Source organism: Camelina sativa, chromosome 15 (assembly GCF_000633955.1).
Source record: "Camelina sativa cultivar DH55 chromosome 15, Cs, whole genome shotgun sequence".
Classification (NCBI taxonomy): Eukaryota; Viridiplantae; Streptophyta; class Magnoliopsida; order Brassicales; family Brassicaceae; genus Camelina; species Camelina sativa.
The window spans coordinates 27,841,483-27,850,750 of record NC_025699.1 but is presented as its reverse complement, the minus strand read 5'-3'; the positions used below and the strand labels follow the sequence as shown (position 1 = coordinate 27,850,750).

At 32.1% G+C, this 9,268-nt stretch overlaps 1 pseudogene; it reads right to left on the bottom strand.

Annotated features, from left to right (window-relative positions):
• The window catches only part of LOC104747743, a 7,806-nt pseudogene extending 3,819 nt beyond the window's left edge, over positions 1–3,987 (bottom strand).

Genomic DNA, 9,268 nt, shown 5'->3' with positions numbered 1-9,268 from the left:
TGCCAACAATGTGCTTCCTCTCCTGCAGCTTTTTCACAATTTCATATTTGTGCTCTGCAATCAGAAAACATAAGAAGCTTGGATCAATATAACAAACTTTTATAATGAACATATGATAAGGTTTAAAAGTGAAAGCAAGTTATAACCTGGAAAGACGCCGGCAAACCCATCAGCCTTCTCAATCAACTCCTCAACAGGAATGGATGCAATGTTCGAGTCCTTGTCAGTGCCGAGAAGAGCAGCAGATGGATACATATTGGTTCCCATTCCAAGCCTGCGACCAGTTTCCTTACCAATAGCAAGTTGATCACCTGGCAACGTAGTTAGAGCACATGTTAGGGGAAAACATCTAAATAACCATGGATTTCATGGACCAAAAAATAGTTATATGAATAAATATAGTTACCAGTGATCATNTAAATTTCATGGACCAAAAAATAGTTATATGAATAAATATAGGTACCAGTAATCATCTTAACATTGACACCAAGATTCAACGCCCTGCGAATGGTTTCGGCACTATCGTGTCTTGGAGGGTCGAAAAGAGGCAACAAGCCGACAAATTCCCATGGTCCACCTGGACTTTCTTTTGTTTTCTCGGGGACCACCTAAAAAGGAATAAGAACAGGCAATTGAGCAATTGTTTCCAGGCAAAAAGAAAATGCAAAAGACAGAAAATGTAAGAATCAATGATATATAAGTACCTGACGAGCAACTGCCAGTGACCTAAGACCGCGCTCGGCGTACTTGTCAATACAAGAGAGTACCTTCTTCCTAAGGTCAGGCCTGGCATTGGCAAGGTCAAGGATCTGTGTAGGAGAATCGAATTAGTAGACCGTATAAAGAAAAAATTTAACTGTGGGTGAAAGTTGAAGATTCATCACCTGCTCGGGAGCACCTTTGCTGACTCTGTGCCAGTTACCATCAGAGTCGATGTAAGTCAAAGCAGTTCTCTTGTCCACGGGGTTGAATGGAAGGAAGTGAACCTCCCTGATTCCAGCTCGGGCCTACAAAACAACAAGTGAAAAATAAGAACTAGTTTTCTTGCATTCACTAAACTTTAGAAGTAATTAAAACTTTTAAGGGTTATACCTCCTTTGGATCAGCAAGCATTCCAACCATGGCTGCATCAATAGCATCCTGGTTCTCCACCCTAGAAGCCATAGCTGCAAATAGTAGAACCTGATCTTTCTCCACACCCTTGCAGAAAACCTCAACCAAGTTTTTATCCACACTCAATTTATTGAGGGTTAGTGTCCCGGTTTTGTCACTGCACAGGACATCCATACCAGCCATTTCTTCAATGGCTGTCATACGTTTGGTGATGGCACCCTGCTGAGACAACCTGTGAGACCCGATAGCCATAGTCACAGACAAGACCGTGGGCATAGCAATGGGGATACCACCGATCAAGAGGACTAAGAGATTGTCAATTCCATCTCTGTACTTTCGGCGTTGGATAGGGTACATGACAATTATTTCAATCACGATACCGATAGCAATAGAACAGATACAGAAGTTTCCAATGGATGTAAGAACTTTCTGGAAGTGCCCAACTTGGTTAGTGCTGTCCACAAGGTGAGCAGCTTTACCAAAGAAGGTGTGAACTCCTGTGGCTATGACAACCGCTTCGATTTCTCCTTGTTTACAAGTTGAACCAGAGAAAACTTCTTGACCAGGGTGCTTGGTCACAGGAAGGGACTCTCCAGTTAGAGCAGACTGATCAACCTTTAAAGGATCTCCTTCAAGAAGACGGGCATCGGCTGGAATAATGTCTCCAAGTTTAATGCTAACAATATCACCAGGGACAAGAATAGCAGCTTCTTGTTCACTCCATTTTCCATCCCTAAGAACCTGAAAGCAGAGAAACAGGTTAAGCTCAAGAAAAGTCTCTGAAATGTTTTGTACAATAACGTCACAACAAATACAAACACATTACCTTGGTTTTAGGAGCAAGACCAGCCATGAGAGCAGCTGCGGCATTTCCGGCATTGTTTTCTTCAATGAAACTGATTGTGGAGTTGATGACAAGCAGACAGATGATACCCACAAAATCTTGCCAATCCGGAGGTCTACCATCACCATTGGCCAAAGCAATGGCCATGATAGCAGCAGCTTCCATGACCCATGAAAGCGGATTCCACATGAACCCCAGAAACTTCAGAATTTTGCTTTCCTGTTATTTTGAATGAAACAACAACCTCGTGAGTTCACAACATATATACAAAACCAAAGAATTCTGATATAAGGAAACAACAATGCTTAGTCAAACTGGAACCTTCTTCTCTTCGAGCTTGTTGGGGCCAAAAATCTGAATCCTGTCTTCCCCTTCCTGCGTCGTCAACCCTTCCCTCGTACATTTTAGCTGCTGGAAAACTTCCTCAATCGGAATTTTTTCCTGAGAGAATCAAAATTTTGATCAGAAACCAAACCAAACCAATAGTAGTAACTCATACATCTTCAAACAACAACAAAAGGGTAAAAAGATGAAAACTTTTTTTAGTTCTGAAATCTTTTACCAATTGTCAGAAACGATCCAACTCGGCGGCTCGGAAGTTGTAGAGTGGCGTTGACTCAAGTTGTGACAAAGAAAGGTAAAAAGAATCTGGCAGTGGAGGAGACAGGGACCACCACCACCACCACTACTACTACTGCTACTACTATTACAACAATGCACGTGTTAGGGAACGTCCAACACACGCGCCTGCGGGATTCCCTCCATGAAAGGTGGCTACTTTCCGGCGTGAAAGCCAAGGTCCGGTTAAGGGTATTTCGGTCATAAAACAATTTCACAAAAAAACTGGATTTTTTTCAATCAACGAGGAAAATCCACAAGTTGCGTCTATTAATAGATGTTTTACTAAAAGCCAAACAAATGCATTTAAAAAAAACGTACTACGGAAAGGGTACATTAAAATTCTAACTTCAACAACAATTTAATTTTTAAAAATGAATTTATTAAAAACTCTTGTATTTTTATGGGTGGAAGATAGAATATTATGAACTGCTTTAACAGCAAAAACGTTATCTTGGGAGAGAAAAAAAAAAAGATGACTTTTTATTTTCCTTTATATCACAAGCAAAATCAACTTTATGTGTATATTTTTTTCCTTTCTCCTATTTAATTAAATTATGTGAAAACGACTTTTAATTGAGACGTAGCTTAAGCTTAGCTCCACCACTAAAAAAGACGATCTGTTTTCTTATCTCTCTCTCTATTTTTTTCAGCGTTTCACATGTGTGTAGTAGTTTAGTAGTTGTTGTTTTAGCGTAGATCTACTTTTTTCTGATGAACAGTAAAAAAATCTCTACTTTTTCTTGTCTAATAACGCCTAAAAGCTAAACAAGACTTCTGTTATTTTACCCTAAATTTTAAGAAAGTTTTAATCTTTTTTTTTTTCAATGATTCATTATTATGGGTAAACAAAACAAAATCCTGATTTGGGTTTATATCGGATCCATGATAGAATCATCGGGAATTGAGTAAGCTAGAAGAAGACGAAGAAGGAAACAAAAAAAAAACACCCCCAATTTTTTAACAGAGAAAAATCTGAGATTTTTTTTTTTAGGGAAAATTAAAGATTCAGTATCCGATCCCAAGAAAAAAGGAGAAAGAATCATGAGATAATGATTCGAACAAAAGAATCAATCAAAACGCCAAACCCATGCAAAGAAACAGATCTATTTTTTTTCATTCAAGCATATCATCGAACACTTTGTGGGCATGATGATTCTAATAAAAGACACACACTGATAACGAAATTAAATTAACGATCGATTAATCTAAAGGCGAGAAGAAATCGAAAATAGAAATTACCAGATCAACGGTCTCGTTCTTGATATCTTCGAGACCTGACATCTCTCCTTCAACGAAACGACGTCTCTCTCTCTCGTTTTCACCACTCGATCACACACACACACCAGAGAGAGAGGAGGAGAAAGAAGAGGAGAGAGAAAGTGGGTGAAGCGAGCTTCTGTTGCAAAGGAGATACGCCTTCTCTTTTTATACCACTCAAAACGACGAACCTATCCACCGTTTTAGTCTTTTCAATACTACTACTATTTGTTATTTGTTTTTCTTTTTTCTTTTTCAGTTCCACCGTTGATTATGATTTGGTGTTCATCAATGGTTGTTGTTTTTTTTTTTAAATAGGTCCTTTCTCACTTGGGAAAACGTATATTTGACTTTGGAATTTTCTGGTTTTATTTATTTACAATTTTAGATATCATACTCTGTTTTTTTTTTTTTTTTTTTTTTTTTTTTTTTTTTTTTTTTTTTTTTTTTTTTTTTNATATATATATATATATATATCTCTACCTACAGTCTTTATATCCTAAAAAGATATGTTTAATTAAGCGTTTAAAATTTAATAAAAATAATAACAGTTTAAGATGAGAATTTTTTTTTTTTTTGAATACATCCTAATTAAAATGTATAGTCGAGAACTATATTAAACATATAGTAGGAATTATAAAAACTGTTAATATGTGAATGAAGTATGGTAATCCTAAATCCTAATCTGATACTACTACTAGTATGTTGTATTAATTAATGGCTTTAAAGGATGGCAATGGAACAATGGCTCTTCCAAGGTGTGTGCCTCATGGCAAGGTCAGCAATTGCTGGAACAATTCACATGTTGTGGATATCATTAATATTTAGAGAAATTTAACGAAAAATTGTTTTCAAGTTTTTATTTATTTATTTTTATTTTATTTCAACAAGATGGCTGAGGGGGTATTTGACTTTTTAATCGTGCTGGGTCCCCCCAATAATACACCCTCCCCTACGTAATTTTTTTTTTGGTTCATAAACTCGATTTTTCATAAATTGGATAATGAAAGAAACACAAATATCGGTTTACTGAGAAAATTTTAGAAACAGACAAACAAGAAGATGATGTTTTTATCTTCTTATTTCAGAAAACTCAATCTGAAATACTTGATTTTATATTAAACTCGAGTTTATATATATAAACACATGAAAGCATATTTGACATTCGAAAGGTCGCGAATTAAACTTTTACAGAGAGGCTGTTATGAAAACAATATTTATAGAAAATTTTCTGGAACTATTCACGTAGGCAAAGTAGAGTGAACATAACATTTTATAAAGAAATATGAACTCTTCTATATAACCATGTTTTATATTTTAAAAAAGGTTATGCTCGCGTAAACTGCGGATTAGTCTTCATTTTAACGCTACATATATAGAGTTATCATCTTTCAAATATTTTTAAGCTTTTATTGTCACTTTCACCATGACACATCCAGAAAACAAAACAAAAATGTTTAATAATATGCCTACAGTTAGCAGAGCGAATCCGAATAAACATCAATATAACCATAAAAGTTTACTTTCACCCTCATGCGTACATGCTAGAATCCAAGCTTTTTCTTCTAATAAGCCATCTAATCACAACTATTTACAAAATTATAAGTTGTTAGTAAAGTTGCAATTTTGTTTATACAACTAAAATTGGTATATTAAAAGTACTAACAAAACTAAAATTTTGTTAGTAAGGTTTTAATTTTGTTAAATACAACTAAAATAAGTACTAAACGTACTAACTTAGTAAAGTTGTAATTTTGTTAATACAACTAAATATTCAGATTTAAAAAGGTCAAGAAGATAGCGTAGGCGAGATGAGTTACAACTACGCTTGTGATTATTGGTCTTCATTAGTCTTAGAAGTAGTCAGAGAGTATTAAAATAAATTTGACAAATGTATTTCTTTTTCTCCCTTTTACATACATATGAAACAAGACGATTCTTTTTTTTTTGGACCAAGCACGATTTCGCAGATGAATCTGAATCATTAAAATACGAAGTATCTTAATGATACTTTCGCGAAGTCTTCCGTTACATCGTTATCAAGAAAGGTAATGCTATAAATCTATAATAGTGTATATTCTACATAGAAATATCAAATATGTTACACCGTAAGTTTAACATGTGTTGTATTCGTTCGAACACTTTTTTGATAAAAGTTTATTGTTCGACTTATACGAACTCTTTTTAAAAAAAAAAAAGATTATTTTGAATGACATATAAAAATAAGTTTCTTAAATAAATTTATCAAAAGAGCATAATCTACCCCAATTTGGAAATTTCCCTTGTGTCAGTGTACTTTGAGAATTCTGCAATATGTACGGCCTCACACGCCTCCATCAAACTCGAGATAGTCATAAGTCATAACTTAATTAGTTGATATTTTTTCTTGTACGTATGTTAATATATTGGAATCACATTTATCGTTGATCAATAGGGGTGTTTATAAAATTCAAAGAAAACAACAATTCTTCAAATTCAAAGTAATTGACTTCAAAATACGATTTAATTTCACACATTAAACTTCTCTGTTTTGTCTGTGACATTAACATCTTAAATGCATAATAGCCATAGGTATTAGTAGGTAATAGTATCAAACAATTATACGTCTATTGAATGATAAAAAGTCTACGTTGAACATAAATAAACAGATACATAGATCTTTGGGTAATCCTAGAATATAAACAAAATACTCCATTTCCATTAATTTTACAATAATTATTCTTCCCCATCTTAGTAAGAAGAAGTTTAAAATAAAACACATCTATATATACATTTTTCAAGTACATTTAGCAAATAAATCCTGAAGTTGCCACCTATTTACAAAATTGCCATTAGTTAATTATTAATTTGTTTTTCATTTAATTAATTAATATTAAGTTTCTATATTTGGAAACAAGATTTCCCATCCTAAATAAATTTCCAAAAAAATTGGAACCACTCCCTTTAACATTAAGTATTAATTTTATAATTGATTTAATTAATATTAAGTTTCCAATTTTACAAAACAATATTTTCTGCATATACAAATTTCCTAAACAATCTGTCTAACCAAGAAAAAAATTGATTTTCGATATTGGAGGAGGATCTGTGGCCGAGATTTTTGATCTCAACGCATTGATTTCTCACTAAAATAAATGTTCAAAATCAAATATAAAATATATCATTCAAAAAAACTAACGGTATGATTTTAAAAGGTAACAAACATATTTACCATTCAATTTGATATCTTATTTAAAGAATAATAATAAAATATAAAAGATATTGCTTGCTCACAGATTTACTTTTATTTTGTATTATGTATTTAAAAATAATTTTTACTTTCACGGATTTCATATGATGAGTTTTTGCGGATTAAAATTTTTTGAATATGTTGCCTGACCCGCCTAGCATGGCGGTTTGGAATATAAAATCAACACTAAAACTATTAGTTTATCTCATATATACTATAGATTTGTAATCATAGTTTTGAAAATTTACTTATAAATTATTTAGTATATGAACTACAAAATATTACACATACTATAACATATTCTTAATATTCCAAAAAAAAAATACACATAAAAATATCACTAACATACTATATAGGCATATACCTTTGTTTAATTCTAGAGAACAAAACAAATCTAGAATTTTATATTCTATCTAATAACAAATTTAAGTAATTAGGTTATAAACTTTATAAAATGTTTGAAGAAGAAAAAAAATTCTAAACAAAATTCAAAATTAATTAGACAAAAAGTTAATTAATTGAAAATTTGAAAACTAAATAAATTAAAAATTATTATTTAAAATACATTAATTTCTAAATTAGTCCCCCGGTGTACCGCGGGTGAAATCCTAGTTTACTTATAAAAATTGATAACAGTATTTGTTAGGTTCATTTATTGATAACACAATTTATATTAGAAAAATACTCGACTAGTTGTCCTAACCTGTATAAAAGCAAATAATAAATTATTAAAAAGAATTTTATTGCACCAAAAAAAAAAATCTAAAAGAAAATGAGAAAGCTGACTATTCATCACAAAACTGTGATAAATATTATTATTAGTGAAAACTTTTTTTTGCTCAAATCGAAAAGACCATTTACTATTATTATTTAAAAATTCGTGTTCTTGAAAGCATTGCCTTTTTTTCTTTTTTACCGTTAAAATATTAGAATCAAACGGCCGCATAGATCATAGATACGAAACAAACAAGCGTCAGTTGTTATTGAACGTCGTGCTAATGTTATAAATGCAATATATAGTATAGAGTTTTAGAGTGGGGACTTTTGTAAAATCTAAGAGGACCGTTACGAAGAAGAAGAAGAATCTGATTTTTACTACTACCATAACTATAAGCTTTTAAGGATCTGTCTTTACGTTGGTGACAGACGCATACATCCAATCAAGTCTCTCCACCTGTTCGGTCCACTTCTTTAAAATAAATAAAAACTCAGTCACAGACGTGAAATGAAAGAAAGAAAGAAAAAAAGCTAAGGTGGATCCGTGGTACTACTACAGCTTCTGTGATTTAACATCCACTGAATCTCGTGATGTGTGAATCCACCACTTGAGCCAAACCTTTTTAGCTAAATCAGTTTTAAAATAAAGTTAATTATTAGTGGTGTGTAATCGTGTAATCGAATATGTGAAGTAGTAGTAGTATCCCTTTTAGTGTTATTAAGCTACGGTCCATGTTCTAAACTTCTAATACAACCAAAACTTTCTCAGTTATGATGATAGTTACATATTGTTTACATGAAAATTAATATTTTTGACTTTGTTTTTGGAACAAAATTGTTGATACAAACTTTCGTTGACTTACTTCTTTATGTTAGTTTATTTATGGGCGAACCAAATAAAAAGACAAGAAAACCACTTTTACCGTTTATGTACCTTCATTTTAACTTTTAAACTTGGGAAAATTATAAACAAGGGATCTTTTTCTAAAAATTTGGCCATCTACACTTTTTTTTGAAGATTGTCAATTGTGACGAAAATACCCCTACTAATAGAAATAGTGAAATTTTTAGGAGTTTGAACCAATAAACAAACAGAAAACCCATGTTAGTATACAACTGTGAAAAAAAAAAATTTGAAAAAAAAATGTTTTGGGTGTTAAAAATCAGTTTGTAAATTGCTGATTTATGGTCTAAATTGTTTAGAATAGACTTTCTACGATTTTTTCTCTTTCTGAAATATTTAGATTGTTCATTCTACAGTTTGTAAATGTTCTACGAAGTTTAGACAGAAAATTTGTTCTAAAAATTTCAGAACCTGAATTTTGTATGTTCTACAAAATTAAGAATATGTATTCTACGTTTTTCTTCATTCTACATCAATTCAGAATTCGTTTTCTACGTTTTACCCTATATACTAAAATAAGTATAAGATATATCATAGAAATTTTTAGAATTTGTAATCTGTAAACCTTAGAATACCCTAAAAA